The 20,620-nt window shown below is 49.8% G+C and overlaps 1 protein-coding gene across 4 annotated transcripts in view; it reads right to left on the reverse strand.

The window, feature by feature from the left end:
- FOXN3 (forkhead box N3) overlaps positions 1-20,620 on the reverse strand; it is a 448,976-nt gene that overhangs the window by 396,474 nt on the left and 31,882 nt on the right. The window contains exon 1 of one of the 4 annotated variants that reach the window (NM_001206687.2): positions 14,796-14,831. The exons of 2 other annotated variants lie outside the window; for them this stretch is intronic. The gene's annotated coding sequence lies outside the window, so the exon portion shown is untranslated. Of the gene's footprint in view, positions 1-14,795; positions 14,884-20,620 lie in introns of those variants that run through there. One more of the 4 variants, XM_024997328.2, reaches the window with a different exon arrangement.

Here is a 20,620-nt window from a genome sequence, read left to right on the forward strand (position 1 = left end):
CCAAGCAGCACGGCCACAAGCGGGCCCTGGGGAGCCACCTGGAAGACAGGGCGGCCACGGGACAAGGTGGTGCAACTGAGTGCTCGCGCCCTTCCGAGACTCTCGCTGCATCCTGCAACCTACTCGCCTCAGAGCAGGCTTCAGCCGCTCTGACCTCGAAACACCTCTCCATCCATCACTGAAGACGCCCACTTGGCCTTTCAGCACCTGAGGAAGACACAGCTCTTCTGAAAGGTGAGAAAGTGCAACGACGAGGTCGCAGGACGGACTTCTCTGGTCCAGGGGTTGACAGTCCACCTGCATCGCGGAGGCCACAGCTTCAGTCCCCGGTCCAAGAAGACGCACATCCTGCAGAGCGACTAAACCCACGAGCCACAGGCCCCGAGCCTGCCCACCACGACTCGAGTCCAGGAGGCCACGCTCTGCAAGGAGAGAACCACCGCAGAGAGCCCGCTCACCGCGACGGAGCGGGCCTGCCTCCTGCAGCTGCAGAAAAGGCCACACACAGCCACGAAGAGCCGGCACAGCCACGAACGAGGACATAAGATAAAAACCAGCAACAGAGCCAGGACTGTCACTTTCTACCCGACGTATCAGAACTTCTGCGTACAGTTCGGGTCTGGAAGCCAAGTTCCCTCACCCCCGAAGGGAGGGGGTCGGGAAAGAGCAGAGATGCTCTCTGAGGAGAAAGAGGCCGCTACGCTAGTTCAAATACACCCTGGGGGAGAGGTGGTCTCTCCAAGGCAGTGAGGGTCCGCCCAGAGACTCTTCCTGGCACAAGCCCATCATGAGCATCAGCAAGACCAGGACGTGGCCACGCGCCTCCCCAGGGTCACAGAAGAAAGAACGGGGCCACCCCTCGGCCCGCCTGTCTTGACTGGAGGCAAAGAGGGGCAACCATGCCCTGCCCCTCAGTTACGCATCCAGCTCAGTCCTGATGCAGACGCTCTGGACACCAAAACTCTAGCCCTGGGCTTTATGCTTCACGAACAGCGGCAAACTTGTCACTGATTTTAGAAGCAACTCCAGCTCCGGTTTACAAGCCTGAGTCTCGTTACTTTATCACGACTTATGGTTGTGGATCCAAAATTACACCACCCAGCAAGTATTACTTGCTTGCAAGTGATTTACGTTCTGTTATCTCTGAGGAAATTCAAAAGAAAGAGAAAACCGGTTACACCACTTACTGGATGTGTCCCGCATGCCCAGTCACCGGGACAAGTGCTCCACACAGGGCCCTGAGGCCGTAACTTTCTCAGGACCACACAGCTGACCGCCAGACAAGCCAACGCTGGAAACCAGGCTCCTCTTCCTAACTTTGCTCTGTGGCCTCCAGACACAGTCTCAGCTCAGAAATTTCCAACAGATTGCTCCAGATTACTTAGATCATGCAACACCTACCATGCCCATGCCTAGACAGCAGCCATGAAATGAAAGGATGCTTGCTCCTTGGAAGAAAAGCTATGAGCAACCTAGACAGCATATTAAAAAGCAGAGACATCACTTTGCCTACAGAGGTCTGTCTAGTCAAAGCTATGGTTTTTCCAATGGTCATGTATGGATGTGAGAAGGCTAAGCACCGAAGAACTGATGCTTTCAAACTGTGGTACTGGAATCTTCTCCAATACTTTGGCCTCCTGATGCCAAGAGCCAACTCATTGGAAAAGACCCAGACACTGGGAAAGATTGAAGGCGGGAGGAGAAGGGGGTAACAGAGGATGAGATGGCTGGATGGCATCACTGACTCAATGGACATGAGTTTGGGCAAACTCCGGGAGACAGTGAAGGACAGGGAAGCTTGGCACACTGCAGTTCATGGGGTCACAAAGAATCAGACATGACTTAGTGACTGAACAACATGCCTAGGCCAACTGGAAAGGATGCTGGTAATAAATAATAGGTATGGGGGTCCAGGAGCCTTCTGGCTGAAATCAGGCCTGAGTGTGAGCTCAGGGATACGGAAGGTACAGCTTCAGCTGAGATGACCGGGAATGTAACCTTACACCAGACATGGAACCGAAAGCCATGCCAGAAATGTTCTGTCCCACCCGTCTGTAGAACAAGGTCTTCAAAGGGTTACGACAAGGACATTACACAAACCTTGACGCTGTCAAAACTACGCTGAATTAAACTGATAGAGGATGTTCCATTTCAGAACACGCCTGTGTTACATCCTGATGAGGAGGCATCAAAAGAAAATGAATTCGGACCACTTTCGGATGATGACATCTGCATTACCACAGCGATTCACCTATCAAACTAATTTAGGCTTGCAGCCCAAATCAACACTGCTGTCAGAGAGTTGATTTCTATTCATTTAAAAACTTCCAGGCTCAAGAGTGATCAGTGGGAATTTTAATGCCTTGGGAAAAGAGAGAAAAAAAAGTAAATGTTACTGCACACAGGGACGAGACTGGAGCTCATGATTCCACCAGCAAGTGTTCCTAGAGCGTCTGGTGCAAGCTTCCATCCCACGCAAGGAAGAGGTGCTCAGCCTGCATCCGCATGGGGCCACGGTCCCATCCAAAGACACTGACCACGAGGAGGCGAGGGTGACCACCGCCACTAGTCAGGTGCCGTCCCACACGTTAGTCCCTCAGTGGCGTCTGACTCTTCGAAACCCCATGGACTAGTCCACCAGGCTCCTCCCTCCATGGAATTCTCCAGGTAAGAACACTGGAGTGGGTTGCCATTTCCTTCTCCAGGGTACTGTCCCATGGGCTTTAGCATATTAATACTCACCAAGTACTATTGATTAATAGTTCCATTTTACAGATGAGTAATTCTCCAAGCCAGGTTTCAACAGTAAGTGAACCGTGAACTTCCAAATTTTCAAGCTGGATTTAGAAAAGGCAGGGGAACCAGAAATCAAATTGCCAACATCCGTTGGATTATCAATAAAGCAAGAGAGTTCCAGAAAAAGCATCTATTTCTGCTTTATTGACTATGCCAAAGCCTCTGACTGTGTAGATCACAACAAACTGTGGGAAATTCTTAAAGACATGGGAATACCAGACCACCTGACCTGCCTCCAGAGAAACCTGTACGCAGGTCAAGAAGCAACAGTGAGATCTGGACATAGAACAACAGACTGGTTCCAAGTTGGGAAAGGAGTACGTCAAGGCTGTATATGGTCACCCTGCTTATTTAACTTCTATGCAGAGTACATCATGAGAAACACTGAGCTGGATAAAGCACAAGCTGGAATCAAGATTGCCAGGAGACATAGCAATAACCTCAGATATGCATATGACACCACACTTACGGCAGAAAGTGAAGAGGAACTAAAGAGCCTCTTGATGAAAGTGAAAGAGGAGAGTGAAAAAGTTGGCTCAAAGCTCAACATTCAGAAAACAAAGATCATGGCATCCGGTCCCATCACTTCAAGGCAAACAAATGGGTAAACAGTGCAAACAGTGTCAGACTTTATTTTTTTGCGCTCCAAAATCACTGCAGATGGTGACTGCAGCCATGAAATTAAAAGACGCTTACTCCTTGGAAGGAAAGTTATGACCAACCTAGACAGCATATTAAAAAGCAGAGACATTACTTTGCCAACAAAGGTCCGTCTAGTCAAGGCTATGGTTTTTCCAGTGGTCATATATGGATGTGAGAATTGGACCATAAAGAAAGCTGAGTGCCAAAGAATTGATGCTTTTGAACTGTGGTTGTAGAAGACTCCTGAGAGTCCTTTGAACTGCAAGAAGATCCAACTAGTCAATCCTAAAGGAAATCAGTCCTGAATGTTCATTGGAAGGACTGATGCTGAAGCTGAAACTCCAATCCTTTGGCCACCTGATGCAAAGAACTGACTCATTGGAAAAGACCCTGAAGTTGGGAAAGATTGAAGACGGGAGGAGAAGGGGATGACAGAGGACGAGATGGTTGGATGGCATCAATGACTGAAAGGTTGTTGTTGAATCACGCGAAGACACCAGGATTCTTGGCCCCCGGAAGAGAAGAATTCAATCCAGGGCCAGAGACGAGGCTTGATCGCTCAGAGCTTTTGTGTAATAAAGACTTATTAAAGTATAAAGGAGATAGAGAAAGCTTCTGACATAGGCATCAGAAGGGGGCAGAAAGAGTACCCACTTGCTAGTGTTAGCAATGAAGTTATATACTCTCCAGTGAATCCAAAGAATGTCTGGAGGTTGTAAAGACCTCACCAGACCTACTCCCATAATTTACATTTTAAGATCACAGAATTAGCCAGAAGGTTTAATGCAGAGACTGTCCTCAGGCAGGATACATCCTTGTAAAGACCAGGTCTACTCCTATAATTTACATTTTAAGATAACAGAAGGTTTAATCCAGAGACTGTCCTCAGGCAGGATACATTATTGTTATATAATCCTAAGGAATGTAGAGAAGGAAAAATGTTTGTCCTTTCTTCCTCCTTGAGAATTCCAGACCCCTCTCTCCTTGGGGACCCCTAGACTCCTTATCAACCTGCCTAAGAAATGACTCTCTCATGACTCGATGAACATGAGTTTGAGTAAACTCTGGGAGTTGGTGATGGACAGGGAGGCCTGGCGTGCTGCGGTTCATGGGGTCGCAAGGAGTCGACACAACCGAGCCACTGAACTCACTGACTGACAGATGAGTAAACTGAGTTGCGTTAAGTAATTACTATTTAAATAGTGAGATCTCCCTGGTGGTCCTGTGAGTGAGAATCCACCTTGCAATGCAGGGGATGCGGGTTCAATCTCTGGTCCAGGAGACGTGACATGCCAAGGGACAACCAGGCTCGCGTGCCCCAACGACTGAACCCACGTGTTCTAGCATCCGTGCCCCACAACGAAAGAAGCCCCCACCATGAAAAACCGGGGCCCCACCCCTGGAGAGGAGCCCACGCATGACAGTGAGGGCCCAGTCAGTGCAGCCAAAAAGAAAGAAAGAAATAGACGAGTTTCATATAACTTTAAGGTTCTGTCTCACCTGCTCCTCACAGAACCATGACGAGACAGGCAGCCCTGGACACGCCCCACGGCCACACAAAGTCTCAATGGCAGAACCACGCTAGGAGGCAGGGCCCGTGGCTGCCAACTCACGATTCCTCTAGTGAGAGAGCAGGAAAGGCCGATCTGTGCGCTCCTGACAAGGAGTCCTACAGGTGTTCACTCAGGAGGAGATCACCTCCTGTCCGGGCAGTACCCACGGACGAGGGGTGATGGGGGCTTCGAGAGCGGCTGGTGTCCGGAAGGGCGGAGAGGAGAGGGACACTGAACACGGCCAAAGGAGCCACAGGGGAGTGTGAGGGCGGACGGCCTGACGGACGTCTGCAGGTCAACCAGTGGGTCAGTGTGGCCTGAAAGAGGCTCAGCGGGGTGAGCTCAGGGAGACAGCCACGGCGGGAAACGGGCGCCGCGATGGACTGTCTGCTGCGCGACAGGACAGAAGGAAGGAAAATGTTACGCTTTCCCTGGTGATCCAGTGGTTAGACATCCATCTTCCAGTGCAGGGGACACAGGTTCAGTCCTGGTGGGGGGTTATTAATAAGACCCCACATGCCACAACTAAGCCCGCTTGCCATAACGAAAGACCCCGCGTGTGGCGACTAAGAGCAACGCAGCCAAATAAATGAATAAATAATAAAATCAAAGTGCACGCTTTCCAGAAGGTGAATTTAGAGCGAAAAAGTGAAAGTAAAAGTTGCTTAGTCGTGTCCAACTCTTTGCGACCCCATGGACTATACAGTCCATGGAATCCTCCCTTCTCCAGGGGAATCTTCCCAACCCAGGGATCGAACCCAGGTCTCCCGAGTTGCAGGCGGATTCTTTACCAGCTGAGCCACAAGGGAAGCCCAAGAATACTGGAGTGGGTACTCTATCCCTTCTCCAGCAGATCTTCCCAACCCAGGAATTGAACCCGGGTCTCTGGGCATTGCAGGTGGATTCTTTACCAACTGAGCTATGAGGGAACCCTAAATTTAGAGTGAGGGGAGAATGAAAAAAATAATATTTAAGGAGACAAGTAGGATAATTGTGACTGCTGAATAAATTACAGAATAAGTAATATAGAATAAATTACTGTATATTCTAAATTATAATTATTCTAAATTATAAATAAATATAGAACTAGTATACGACTGAGCGACTGAGCACGCATGCACGCATAAGAATAAATAGAACCAACTCTCCGAACTGAAGGACTTTAATGAGACGGAAAAAGAACCCAGAGCATCTCCATAATAATGTCTGCAGCTCAAATCTCGTCTTTGAATTGTTTCTAACTTTATCCTTTTTCTGTGGCTAATCCTCGGGTTGACTCACACGCTCTCACTCCCTGCTAAAAAGTGAAACTACATATCACCCTCATTAATAATAAACGGAGAAGACTCGGGTTCCTGCACTCAACAGGAAAGGCATCAAGACGGAACAAGCTCTCAGAGTACAGCTGAAGGTGACAACAACCCATCGCCCTTCGATGGCTCCAAAACCCTCCCGTGGACAGCCTTGCCCAAGCCCACCTGTTCCGTGTCGAACTGTGTCCCCTCCAAAACCATGCAGAAGCCCGAACTCCCAGGACCTCAGAACGTGACCTTATTCGGAAACACGTAGATGCAATTACTTAAGATGATGTTTTGCTGGAGTAAGGTGGGCCCTAAATCCAGTGTGAGAGGCGCCCTTATGAGGAGAGAAAAGACTCAGAGATATACACATGGACAAAGGCACCCAATGCTGGGGGCAGAGGCTGGAGCTCTGTTGCCACAGCCGGGGAATGCCGAGGACCGGCAGCGCTACCAGAAGCTAGAGAGAGGCCCCGGAGGGTCCCACAGAGACTTCAGTCTGCGCAGCGCGGCCAGGACCTCGATCTCGGAGTTCCAGGTTCCAGGATATAAGAGAGAAAAAGTTTCTGTTGCCCTAATTAAAGCCACTTCCCTGGTGATTAAAGTTCCCTCCCTGGTGGTCCAGTGGCTAAGACTCTGCACTCCTAACGCAGGGGGCCCAGGTTTGATCCCTCATCAGGGACCAAATGAGAGTTTGCCACAACTAAAGATCCCACGTGCTGCAGCGAAGATCGCGCATGCCAGGACTAAGACCTGGCACAGCCAAATAAATACATACACTTTTTAATTAAAAAGGATTTGTTAAAAGCCATTCAGTTTGCAATGCAGGAGACCCCAGTTTGATCCCTGGGTTGGGAAGATCCACTGGAGAAGGGATAGGCTACCTACTCCAGTATTCTTGGGCTTCCCTTGTGGCTCAGCTGGTAAAGAATCTACCTGCAATGTGGGAGACCTGGGTTCGATCCCTGGGTTGGGAAGATCCCGTGGAGGAGGGAAAGGCAACCCATTCCAACATTCTGACCTGGAGAATTCCATGGGCTGTATAGTCTGTGGGGTAGCAAAGAGTCGGACACAACTGAGAGACTTTCACTTGTACATTTTGTTATAGCAGCCCTAGGGCACTAATACACTGGCTTCACTACAGCCTCTGGGACGTAGGACAGCAAAGGAAAAGCCAGCACACCTGGAGACCAGGGTTCCAGGCTCCAGTCTCCAGCCACCCCTCAGCTGGAGCTCCACCCAGCATCCTTGTCTTTGAAAGGGAGCATTTTAACCTAAGCGAGCATCGCATCCTCTTTCAGGTTTGAAACTCTGTGCTCCATCACACCCCAGCCAAGAAAATCCTCTGCTCGAGCATCTCCTGAGGGTGAGAGCGTGATGGGGCTGAAAGAGGAAAACACTTGCAAATTCAAGAACCCTCCCATCACCAGTAGAAGTCAAGGAGAAAGGGAAAAGAGTGATTGGCGGTGGTCCCTGCCTTTACCATATGCCACATAATCGTTGCACCTTCACGTCAAACCTGGCCTGCAGCCCTCGTGCCACGGCGAGTTAATACAAAGAGACACTGCGACCTGCCAGACACAGAAAGTTAATACACGGGATAAGAGACTCTCCACAACCCACACGGCGTTTCCCAAACCTGCTCGTGTCAAGGTCATTTAACCCCAGAAATACGAAACCTGCTGCCTGCAGAAGACAAAAAACGAAAAAGGAAGGCTGGCGCTGAAACTGTCCCTCAACCCGCATCCAGTCACACAAATCAGCTTTTCAGCTGGGGGCTCTCAAAACCGCTAGAAGCTGATGCTTATGAAACAAACCCCACTAGGAGAGACCAACAAGAAATCCCTGGAAAACCCTCACTCAGACGCACCATTCCACTTTACCTTTTTTTTCCAAGAGTAAATTGCGGCTGTCAAATCACACCCTTTCATTACTGTCATGGACTCATTTTAAGAACAGCTAATCAGAAAAGCCTACAGAGGTATTTAATCAGATTTTTTCCTCTCCCAATGACCTAATGTTTTGGTATGAAACTGCTGCCAGCTCACGCTGGGTAGAAATTTAGCACTGTCAGCATTTAATTATTATTTTATCACAGATTTCTTTACTTTCCTACAGGGAAGAAATAACATATGTTTTTTAAAATGCAACAAATGCTTACCTTTTAAAATCGCAAGACGCCACCCTCGCTAGTTTGCTTTGTCAAAAATCACCAGCTGGGGAGACGGGACAGGTCACGGAAACGCACTTTTGAGTTAAGAAGAGGTACTGCTATCACCAGCTTCAATCTTCCGGAACACTGAGACAATGCGGTGAAAATGGACGTCCTGCTGGTTTTCAGGGCGTGAGACACTCATGACTCATTCAGGTTCGTGTGTGACTGCGGCGACATGGTCCAAACGGCATCCCCAGGCCTGTGACCTCCGAGTGGAGCTCTCAGCTTCACTCTCCTCCTCCCCTTCCCTCCAGGAAACTTCGCCTTTTCTTCTCTAAGGTGGGAATAGAAGAGCAGGGAGGAAAAAGGACGGACAGAAAAAGGAAGGGAAGACGGGCGTGCAGGTGGGACCCTGACTCCCTTTCCTTGGCCGCTACCCTTGGAGTCTAGAGACTCAAGCCGACCCGAGACGCTGAGTCTGGAGGACAAGAGACAGCGGACAGGGACCAGATGTCCAGATGTGTCCCTCAAGCCAGTTTCGCTTTCACTTCATCCTCCCCACTCAGCTGACGTCTCTTTTTAGAAAAATAGCCATTTCATCATCACCACCACACACACACACACCAAAAAAAAAACCCTCTTCATTTGCCTCTCTTCCCCTTTACCCAGAGTTCCTGCTTCAGAGTCGAGCTCTGAACGAGCTGAGGATGCTCGGCACAGAGAGCCATCAGCAGATATTTACCGAGCACCTCCTGTGAGCGTTTGCCGAAGGGGTGACGTGGTGTAAACCCAGGTACAGAGTGGTATCCAGGAAAGAGTTCCATGCAAGCAAGCAGGCTGGTCATTCTTCAGAGCGTGGTATGGACGATTCACGAGCAAGAAAGGCTCCCCCAGCTCATGCTCTTCAGCTCCAGAGGCACCTGGGCCACGGCGCACCTCATTCCGAAGCGGAACTTAAGACTGCTCCCCCGAATCTGTCCTTCCACCCCCCCCCCAAATATCTCTTATCTTAGTAAATTCCACCTCCGAGATTCTGTCAGCATCCGAAGACCTCCTTGTCCCTCCCATTTCCATGCAATGCACCAGAATGTTATCTTCATCTTCGCTTGATCCCGTGGAGCCCAGGGGCATCACTCACTTGGCCTCCAGGACTAACCCTAGCCCAAGGTTTCCCATAAATAAACCCAGCACCCCTCCCCAAAGCAGATCAGCTCCAGGGCCTCCACTGGGCCCTGCTCCCCCACACATTCCTGCTGCTGCAATTCCACAAACGAGCCAGGACCCCTTCGTCGCCCTTGGGGTCTTGGCTTACGCTGCGCCCTCCGCCTGGAAGCTCTTCTTTCCACCATTAGCGTAATAAGCGCCTCCTTCTGGATTTTAAGGTTCTGTAAGGGGGAAGCCCGTGGTGGTCCCATGGTTAAGAACCTGCCGGGCAGTGCCGGGCACATGGGTTTGATCCCTGGCCTGGGAAGATCCCACAGGGTGGTGCAGCAACGAGGCCTGCGTACCACAGCCACCGAGTCTGCCGTCTGGGGCCCAAGAGCGGAAAGGAGGCAGCAGAAGCCCTGCACCCTGGAGCCCGCGCGCCACGGCAGGAAAAGCCAGCGCAGTGAGCAGCCCACAGGCAGGAGCCCCGGTTCTGCGCAACTGGAGAGCGCAGCAGGGAAGACTCAGCACAGCCAGAAGGAAACACACAGAGAGATTTTAGTAATGCAGAAGAAAGGATAGCAGTGTCCTGTGATGACGGTGCGGGGACAGCCTCCCCGGAGCTGACCCCTAACATTCACGTCCTCCACAGCTTCTCACAACTGGCAGCTGTTCGCCTGTCTATGCGCTTGTTAATTACACACACAGTCCTCGCAAGCAGAGGCCTCCTCTGTCCTTTTTACGGCTACAACCCTAACAAGTAGCACGAAGCCTGGCACAAATCAGAGATTCAACATTTGTTTAAATGAAGGAAACGAGTGTTTGTTATTCATTTCCCAGGAAGAGATAAGTAACATATGGCTTCCCTGGTGGCTCAGATGGTAAAGAATCTGTCTGCGATGCAGGAGACGCAGGTTTGATCCCTGGGTCGGGAAGATCCCCTGGAGAAGGGAATGGCTACCCACTCCAGTCTTCTCGCTTGGAGAATCCCATGGACAGAGGAGCCTGGAGGGCTACAGTCCATGAGATCACAAGAGTTGGATACAACTTAGTGACTACACCACCACCACCAGGACCGTATACATAAATGTAAGTGTTGACTCATGTCGAAGCTCACATAACATTGTGAAGCCAACTATACAGCAATAAAAATTAATTAACTTTTTAAGAAGATATTGAACCAAGCAGCCAAAGGAAAGAAAGCTTACACATGTCTTGGATCATGGATGGTTCGCCCCTTCGAGGAAAACCTTTAAGTTGAGCTGTACATCAGTCTTCCTTTTCAGTTCCCACAGTCTGATCCAGATTATCCGAGGGCAGCAACGGAGCAAAAGCAATGGAGGTGAGGAGTGGGTGGAGCCTCAGAGTCAGGGAAAGAACAGCAGAGATGGAAAGGCGTGGTCACCCTGAGTGAGCAGCGGGCTGACTTTGGCCCAGCTCTGCACACCTGTAGCCTGGCCTGCCTTCTTCTGTCTCCTGAGTAAGTGTTAGTCGCTCAGTCGTGCCCAACTCTTTGCAGCCACATGGACTGCAGCCCACCAGGCCCCTCTGTCCATGAGATTTCCCAGGCAAGGATACTGCAGTGGGTTGCCATTTCCTTCTCCAGGGATCGAACCCGGGTCTCCTGCACTGCAGGCAGATTCTTTACCAACTGAGCTACGAGGGAAGCCCTCTGTCTCCTCGGGGAAGGGAATTCCTCCACCAGATGGCTGTGTTCTGACACTGAGCATTTTACAGACGCGTGGCTACTCTCTAGACACGCAGTAAACATAGAGAGTCAACCTCCAAGAAACCTTGGTGCTGCCAGGAAACCCTGGTCATGACAAATCAATTCAACATACGTATGTCGAGGCAGATAGTGTTCGAGTCAATGGAGGTTCAGAGCTAAAATTTAAAACACAGTACCCGCCTGTAAGACACTTACAGACCACAGAAGGAGGCAGTTATCCACGTAGCATCTGTGCCGACATGGCTTCCCAGGTGGCACAGTCGTGAAGAGCCCGCCTGCCAAGGCAGGTCGACGTGGAAGACACAGGTTCCATCTCTGGGTCCAGAAGAGTCCCTGGAGAAGGGAATGACAACCACTCTCGTATTCTTCCCTGGAAAACGCCACGGGCAGGGGAGTCTGGCAGGCTGCAGTCCACAGGGTCACAAAGAGCTGGGGACACAACTGAGCCCACACAGCACACACACAGCCTCAGACTCACACCCACAGGGCAGCACCATCACCAGCAGTGGACAGGAGCTGCACTCGTGCACTGAGTCTCTGCAGTCGGGCCAGACTCTGTGTGACCTCACGGGCTGCCGCCTGCCAGGCTCCTCTGTCCACAGGATTCTCCAGGCAAGAATACCGGAGCGGGCGCCGTGCCCTCCTCCAGGGGATCCCCCCAACCCAGGGGTCGAACCCATGTCCCTTACGTCTACCTGCACTGGCAGGCGGGTTCTTTACCACTAGCCCCACCACTGGGGTGGATGCTATTACAACTCGGGACCCAGGAAGGTCTGCCTCTTCCCCTCACCCCACCTCCTTCACTTTACCAACCATCGAACGAGTCACAGGAACAAGGGCCTAGCAGGGAATCAAAATTTGACTTTATCAGGAGCTCAGCCTATCCAGCAACCTGAAGGATTACTCACCAGGGCGTGAGAATGAGGCGAAACACTTGGAGTCACCCGGTAATTTCTAAGGCGCAGTGATCTTGCCCACCATGGCTGCGGCCCATTTCACATTCTACAATTTGGTCTAGGCTTCACACCTGCTCCACCCAAGCGGGGCAAAGCACAGCTGGGGGAGGAGCTGAAACACAGAGCCCCTGCAGCTCGTCCCACGATGTAGAGTGAATGTCGTCCCCATTTTACAGACAAAGAAACGGGCTTGTAAAGGGACCCCGACGGCCCAAGATCGTACAGTCACGGGATGGCTGCTGCTGCTGCTAAGTCGCTTCAGTCGTGTCCGACTCTGTGCGACCCCAGAGACGGCAGCCCACCAGGCTTCCCCGTCCCTGGGATTCTCCAGGCAAGAACACTGGAGTGGGTTGCCATTTCTTTCTCCAATAGATGAAAGTGAAAGTGAAGTCGCTCAGTCATGTCCGACCCTCAGCGACCTCATGGACTGCAGCCCACCAGGCTCCTCCATCCATGGGATTTTCCAGGCAAGAGTACTGGAGTGGGGTGCCATCGCCTTCTCCTGGGATGGCTGAGGAGGGTCTAAACCCAGGTCTTTTGATCTCAACTTGAGTTCACGACTCTGGTACTGAGCCTCACCGTGATAGGAGATGTCATACACATGAAGTGACACGTCCTCGGAGGAAGCAGACTTTATGGCCAATCCATCATCACAGTCAGCAACCTAAAAGCAACTGTTTCTAGAAATTGCAAATTGGGGAACGACTTTAGCCACCTGGATTGTGTGGTGTGCTCAGTTGCTAAGTCATGTCAACTCACACAGAGTCGGCCCTTTTCGACCCCATGGGCTGCAGCACGCAGCTCTCCAGTGACCTCTCCGTGGCCACTCGGCACACTCGGTGCATGCTGTCCCCTTGGACTTTCATCCAGAACTGACTGACTCTTACTTTGAACACGACTCTAACCAGTTGTCTGGTCTGGTTTCTTAAGCTCTAGCCGGGTAGATACAGTAGATTAACACGGATTCCTGGAAGGAGAGAGTGATCACAGTGAAAAGTGACAGAGTTATGAAAAAAAAGAACCGAGCAGAAGTTGGCAAACTTGTCCTATGAAGATCGGAGAGTACATATTTTAGGATCACGGATCACACTTTCTCTGTTGTGACAACTCAGCTTCACCCGTGTAGCTCAGAATAAGCCACAGACCAATGTGTGAACGGAGGAGCGTGGCTGAGTTCCAATAAAATCTTATTTACAGAAACAGGTGGCAGGTCAAACTTGGCCCACAGGCTACAGTTTGCAAACCATGGAATAGAAGAAAGTTTCAAAGCCAACACAATAGCTAGAAAAATCTTGGCAGTCTTGGACTATATCTTAAAGAAACAAATAATCCCAACCTCAATAGCCCTTCAGGACGACTGGCGTTAGAGAATATCATGGTCCTCCGTTGTAAAATTACAAAAGTTTAGAAGTCTAAACAATCTTGGGAATATTACGGTCTAATATCCTGTTTTTACAGATGAAGAAGTATATTCTCAGAGAGGTTGCGAGACTTGCTAAAAGTCAAACAGCTAATTAACAATTAAATTAGAGCCAGTGTTTTGATTCTATGTTTAGAACTGTTTCCATTATTCCACGTCTATTATTTTAGCCTTTTCGATAACAAAGAACAGAGGAAATGCTCCTTTAATTAAAACACTGCACCCTTGAGGTTGTTAAGATTCTGGAATCACTAAAGTACACAGTTCTAGATGTTTAGAAAGATGACTGTGAATCATCAAGACAAAGGTTAAATTGGGTTCAATGTCCTCAGAGAAAAGGATTTCAGAAATAGGGCTAAAAAGAATACAGTTCAAATAATTAAAAAGTTAATATGTGTGGAAATTTTTATTCTCCCTCGTGCACGGGAGAGTGAAGTACCACGGTCCGTTCGTTTATGAGCAGGAAAGTTTGCCATCGGATTTGGTCAGTTTAGACCTGTTCATAAATTCTGATCAGTCCAGGACTAGCCCAGGAATCACCGAGGCACTGAGAGGCCCCAAGTAATTTCTCCAATTACCAGATGCCCATATTCGTTCAACTGCCGTTTCCAACTGAAAAACAAAGAAGCCGCTCCCAGCGCTATCTGTCCCTTTCTCTTTTATGTCATTAGCGACGTCTTCTGCTCCTTTTCTGAATTAATTAGGAAAGAAAAACAGGACCCCTGACATGTTTGTAAACATTCTGAATGCTGGTTAAACATGAAAGGACAGAGGTGGGGAACACGGAGGTGACAAATTTTATTTCTGTGATGACAAGTTGGAGCCCTCCTGCCAGCTGGGCCTTGCAGCGGCCAGAAGCACACACCTGTCCACACGGAAGTCGGCGGGGAGGGGAGCAGAAGGATGGGGCCCCGCGGCCGCTGTGCCAGCAAGCGGGCTCCGATTGCGTGGGGTCACTGAACACTGCCGGGTACAGGGAGGCCCCCGACAGTCCCCAACACCAGGGAAGACAGCGAGGCCACCCCCGCTTTCCTGACCACGCAAGCGGTCCTCTTGGTGTTTACGGACCCCAGAGCGGGGCTGCGGGTCAGGGAGCTCACCTTCCTCTAAGCAGGGGGAAAGGGCAAAGCAGGGAGGTCGACTACTGCTCCCAAGCGTCCCCGAGATGCACTTCCCAGTTGGACAGACCTGCCAAAGGAAATGAGAAGTGATAAGCGATTGGGCCCCGATTAGATCAGCCACCTTGGGAAAGGTGCTGAGCCAGAGATATTTCACTGAAATAAGGAGAAACCTGGGAATAGATTTCTGGCAAGCAATCCTGCAGTAGATACGGTCTGAATTGGAAATGGATTTCATGGGCAGATAAAGTCTAATAAATGGCAGGTCACTCAAAACTCATATATCATCAAGTCTCATACAGCGTCCGTGAAGTTTGTTATCAATAATTTAACATCGGGAGAACCTAGCCCTTAGCAAATATTTAATTTCAAAACATACCTACTGATTTACTCCGATACAGCATATATAGTATATTAAAAATATATTACAAGAAGCCAAATGCCAATAAGGCGGCGTTTAGAGAAGACCAGGGGCACTGCTTGCTTTTCCAAATATTCTGTCAAAGAAGGGAATGGACCCTCCATCCACGGAGTTGGTCCACTAGCAATTTGTAAATTGCATGGGGAGGAAAGCTTGCCTGTGGGCCCTGCTGCAAACAGCACGGACGTCAGTGGAGCTCTCATTCCCAGCCAAGCAATGAGCCAGGTGCCTTGCAGACAAGCTCTGGGGGACAGGACATAGGGGCCCCTCAGACACGGCTCTCCTGGCCAGGCCTGAAGACCACGAGAGGAGGCGGAATCTGTGCATAGCACGGCCTTCGTGGCTAAGGGGGGGTTTCTAAAATTTAACTGACATGTGGCTGTGCTGAGCCTCTGTTGCAGAGCACGGGCTCTTCATCGCTGAGCGGGGGCTCCTCTCTAGTTGCGATGCTGGGGTTGCTCATTGCCGGGGCTCCTCTTGCTGCAGAGCATAGGCTCCAGACTCACAGGCTTCAGAAGCTGTGCCACGCAAGCTCAGCAGCTACGGTGCCCAGGCTGAGTTGATGTGCTGCACGTGGAATCTTCCTGGACCAGGGATTGATCCTGTGTCCCCCACATTGGCAGGCGGACTCTTAACCACTGGACCACCAGGGAAGTCCCAAGAGGGGACTTTTTTTTTTTTTAATTCAGGATAATTGCTTCACAGAATTGTGTTGGTTTCTGCCAAACATCAACATGACTCGGCCAAGACAGAACATTTTTTAAGAGGACAGAAGTCAAGGGAATTACCTCCACGGTCACTGCCTACAACTACAGGTGATCTCAGCCACTTTTCCTGCAGCGCCCCCATCATTCAGTCCTCTCCACGGCAGACCCTTGCCACTCCCTGGCTGCGAGGTAGCACCCCTTGTGATGGCTGGAATGTTTGTGTCCCCCCAAAATTCACATGTTGGAATCCTAACACCCAATGTGATGGGGGCTGTGGGAGGCGATTGGGTCATGAAGGCAGAGCCCTCGTGAATGGGATTAGTGCCCTCAGAAAGGAGGCCCCAGAGAGCTCTTAAGCCCCTTTTGCTGTGGAAGGCTACGAGGAGAAGTCTGTAAGTAGACGAGGGTTCTCCCCTCGTCTCCCACACAGACACCCTGGTCCCAGACTTTCAGCTCCAGACTGGGAGAAATACAAATGTCCGCTCTTATAAGCCACCCAGCCTGTGGCGTTTGGTTCTAGCAGCCTGAGCAGACGCGGACAGCCAAGGGCCACCGGCATCAGCAGCAAGAGGTCCAGGGAGGCGGCTGTCCTCTCAGGGACGGGAGCTCATTAACTGGGTTTCGAGTGGAGGCAGGGGCTCAACGAGCACAGAGTCCTCCACGGTGAACATTCTTCTCTAACAAGGTTTTAGGTCTTTGTGGGGTCGATGATGGCCTGGGAGAGAGCGGGGGGAGGGCAGAGAGAGAGAGAGAGAGCTTCTCCTTGTCTCACCCCCAGAAAGCCCTGAGGGACAGTGGAACCAAGGGCTCAGGGGCGCCAGTTGCCAGTCCCAGGTCCGCCACCTGCAGCTAACAGCCTCAGGATCTGACGGCACAGTCTCGAGGGGCCTCTCTGTCCGAAGGTGCTGGAACATAACTGCCGCCACTCTCGGCAATGGTTTTCCCAACTCCCAGCCCACAACATCGGCACTGCAGTGGGAAGTTGCTCTGATCGTCCTACAGACAAGAAGGAGGACAGAGTGGACAACCGTCCCTGGACCTGGCTCTTACCTCTCTGGGTTTATCCACATGTGCATAGGCAGCCCAGACCTCCAGGCCCTTCCAGCTCACAACATCTCTTCCCTATGAGATCCAGAACTGCCTTGACAGCCAGTTAACTATGAAGTTCTTAGTTCTGTACGCAGCACCTTTAAGAGAGTTAGCAGAGTATACCAGAACTCCAAAACAAACCACACACCCCAAGCACCACCACAAAACCTCGCCCTGTACCCTGACAACCTAGCCAGACAAGCCAGAGCTTAAGCAGACAAGATCAGGTGAGAAAAATCACAAAGTCCTCAAAGCCAGCAGGAGGTACTGAGAACACTGTTGTCTGAACTGACTATGAGGAAGTCACCCCAGACTCAGTTTCCCCTTCACAAGCTGCTACTGTCCTCCTCCTCTCTGTCCTTGATAAAGTCCCTGCCTTTCTGGGACATGAAGGGGCCAGACCACCAAGGGGACCCCAGGAGATACTGACTCCAGACGGTCACAGTTATAATCACTCAAGCTGATGACCTTGAGGGCCTCAGTCATCCAGACAGGTTCACAGGTCTGCTGGCCATCAACCATCTGAACCTCCAGGTTCATCCTAAAGACAGAAGTAGGGGGGCTGCAGTGTTTATTTGGGGTGAGTAAACAGGCTGGCAGGGTAGGGGAAACATGGGGGGCAGGGGTGAACGCTGGAGTGAAAAAGAGTGAGGGGTTAGACCATCTGCCCACTCCCCACTCACATTACAAATTCAAATTCAACCACTCACAGTCCTTTCTGCTGCTGGTGAATTCTCGGCAAGACAAAAGCCCAAGTCTACAGTTCCCCGTTACAGGAGCGCACAAAACCCAGCTCGAGAACATACACACCACAGAGGATGTCAGAGTCAGCATTCCGGAACAGAAAGGAGCCGCCACGTTCAGGCCCTTGGGTGCTGATCACGGCGGGCTCCAACCCTCTCTCTCTCTCTCTCTCTCTCTGGAGGCCTCCAGGGATTCGAAATTGAACGCAGCGGACCAGAAGTCAGGAGTGACAATCCTTTCTTGTTTAGGGTTAACAACCCCAGATCACACTTCTGTCTACTTTTGGAAGCGCTAAGCGATGCCACAGCCACGTGGTCCGAGAAGCAACAGTTAACTCTCGATGCCCGGAGGGGTCTCCCCACGGCCCTCCGGCCTCAGCGGCAGTGTCCATGAAACTCTTCACTCATGTTCCACTGATAATCCTCACTCTGAAGTCAGTGCAGGTGGGAGAAGAATCAGGTCTTTGATTTTTGCAACTTCCACTCCTGACACCATAGCGACTTCTCTTCAGCCCCGATTTCTTTCCCCTCTGATGACCCCTTAGTAGCTGCCAGAGACACCATGTCAGGAACTTCTGGGAACCCCGAGAGGGAAAACGTGAAGTATCAGAACAGCCATGTGAGCGGGCACTGGGCGCTTTGTGGAATGACTTCAATTGAGTGCATTTAGACCACTCTGTATTAACTAATTTAGAACATTTCGCTTTCGCGGACTTAGCTGACTGCTTTGCACTGCCAAACTAAATACTCCACTTTCTAACACACCCCTGCGTACGCATGTCATTTCTCCTTTTAGGCTAGGAATGTAATGTTGACATAAATGTCAAATAAAATTAATGAGAGAATGGGCCCTCAAATGGTACTTCTGTGCAGGGAATTTGTTAGACGGGGACCTTTGAGCCCGAATGTATATATAATTATATAACACTCATATGAGCAAAGAATCTTAATGGTAAGCTTTAGCAAATTGATCACCTTTGGCAGAAATGCTGTTACCTACAAAAAGCAGGATGCGAGTAAATTAAGATGAAAATACCCTAAGATTAGTCTGTCACAGCAAGCTACTGGAGAAAGAGCAGGGTGGCCCAGCTGCCCATGTCGAATCCTTGCCTTATCTATAAGAATTCAGGTCAGACGTCTGCTGCTCTGCCTGAATGCTTCCGCTGTTGACTTTGCAAATGGACTTCCTCCTGCCTTGCCCAGCTCCTTCTCCCACCTCGCATCCCCACCAGCCACTTAGGAAGAGCAAAGATGGCAGTTAGAGCAATAACAGGCATTTTCACTCAATAGTCAAGGCACTGGGCTCTGAGAGCGGCTGCCACACTGATATGACTACCTTGTCTTTTATTTGTCATCTCAACCATCTTCCTCAAGTATGGTAGAATCACAGAAAATCACTCTAATCACTGAAAAGAGCCCGGCTCCCAGGAAAGCAGCAAGCCTTCTCTTGTCAGAGTAAAATGCACGAAGTAAAATTTCCTCTAAACACAAGGGAAACTCACATTTACCCCCAAGCCTAAGGAAAGCGGCCAGTGGAACCCAAAGGCGGCCACACCAGCATTTATGCAGAGAACCTGCAAATGTCTGGGGTGAGCAAATGCCTGAGGGGGAAGTTTCAAAGAAAACAGGTATTGTGTTTTGGTTTTCGCACTTCAGATTAAATCCTAGGGACTAGAGAAACACCAGCCCCCCATCACATTTCTCCTTCATACACTGATCTCAAACACCATCCATAATTGTGAAATTCCATAATGTTTTCTGTACATAGAATGAAAAAGAAATCAGAAGGATAGGTTCCTCTTTCTTCCCAGTTATCTGGATACCCTTCTCCTGGAAGACCTGCCCACCAAAGACTAACACACTAGTCATAATAGTTCTAAGAGTGATTCCTCCAATGATGGGAACCACAGCAGAATCAAATATAACACACAGATTCCTTCTGATTTCATGCATCTTTAAGCAGTTCACAAAATCCATATCTTTGGGAAAGTCACAGAGACTCTCTAATTAATTTACGGTGAGGCAAAGAGAAAGCGTCTGACTACCAACTTCAAACAACTCACCCTCCATCGGTACACTGTGAAGTCATCCTGATTCTGGATAATTTGAAACGTGGGCACAGGACCCAGCAAATATTCTCCATTTTTATTCTTCTTCTCCAGGCTATCAGTTCACAATGAACAAATATGGAAATTTTTCTGAGGGGGAAATCCAACTACCAAAATAACTCCTTCATAATTCATATGTGCAATCACAACGGTGATTAATAAAATCCTGAAACAGTTCCTAAAAGCCTAAAGCATTAATTACTCTGCTAGATGTCAGGACTCTATGAAAACCTATGACAGCGGGTTACTCAGGCAAATTAAATCATGTGAACTTAAGGCGGAAAAAGAAATCTTTGCTTGGTGGGTTTGCAAGCTGGTAAATGTATGCTTTCGAAGAGGGGTAACCAACCCACGGCTCTTTGGGGCTCCATATTTCAACCTTGAAAGACATATGAAAGAGGTAAAAAATGTCACTGCAAATTGAATTTATGCTGGGATGAAAGGTAACATTATATCCTTTGAAAGATGTAAAATAGATGCATGCTACTATTTCCATTAAGGGGAAACTTAACTTCCATCGAGCCTGTCCAGCACTGGCTGTTTGATTCGACTCTTCTCGTTTCTATGACACCACAACCCAATTCTTCTCCGACTTCAACGAAAGCTCGTTCTCAGTTACTTCTGCAAGCTCTTATTTTCTTGGTCGGATGGCTAAATTTTAGTGCTCAAGGCTCTGTTCTGGATGCTTTTTTCTGCACCCCCTCTCTGGATGATCTCACCAAATCTGTAGCTGTGGACA

This window comes from Bos taurus, chromosome 10, assembly GCF_002263795.3.
Source record: "Bos taurus isolate L1 Dominette 01449 registration number 42190680 breed Hereford chromosome 10, ARS-UCD2.0, whole genome shotgun sequence".
Classification (NCBI taxonomy): Eukaryota; Metazoa; Chordata; class Mammalia; order Artiodactyla; family Bovidae; genus Bos; species Bos taurus.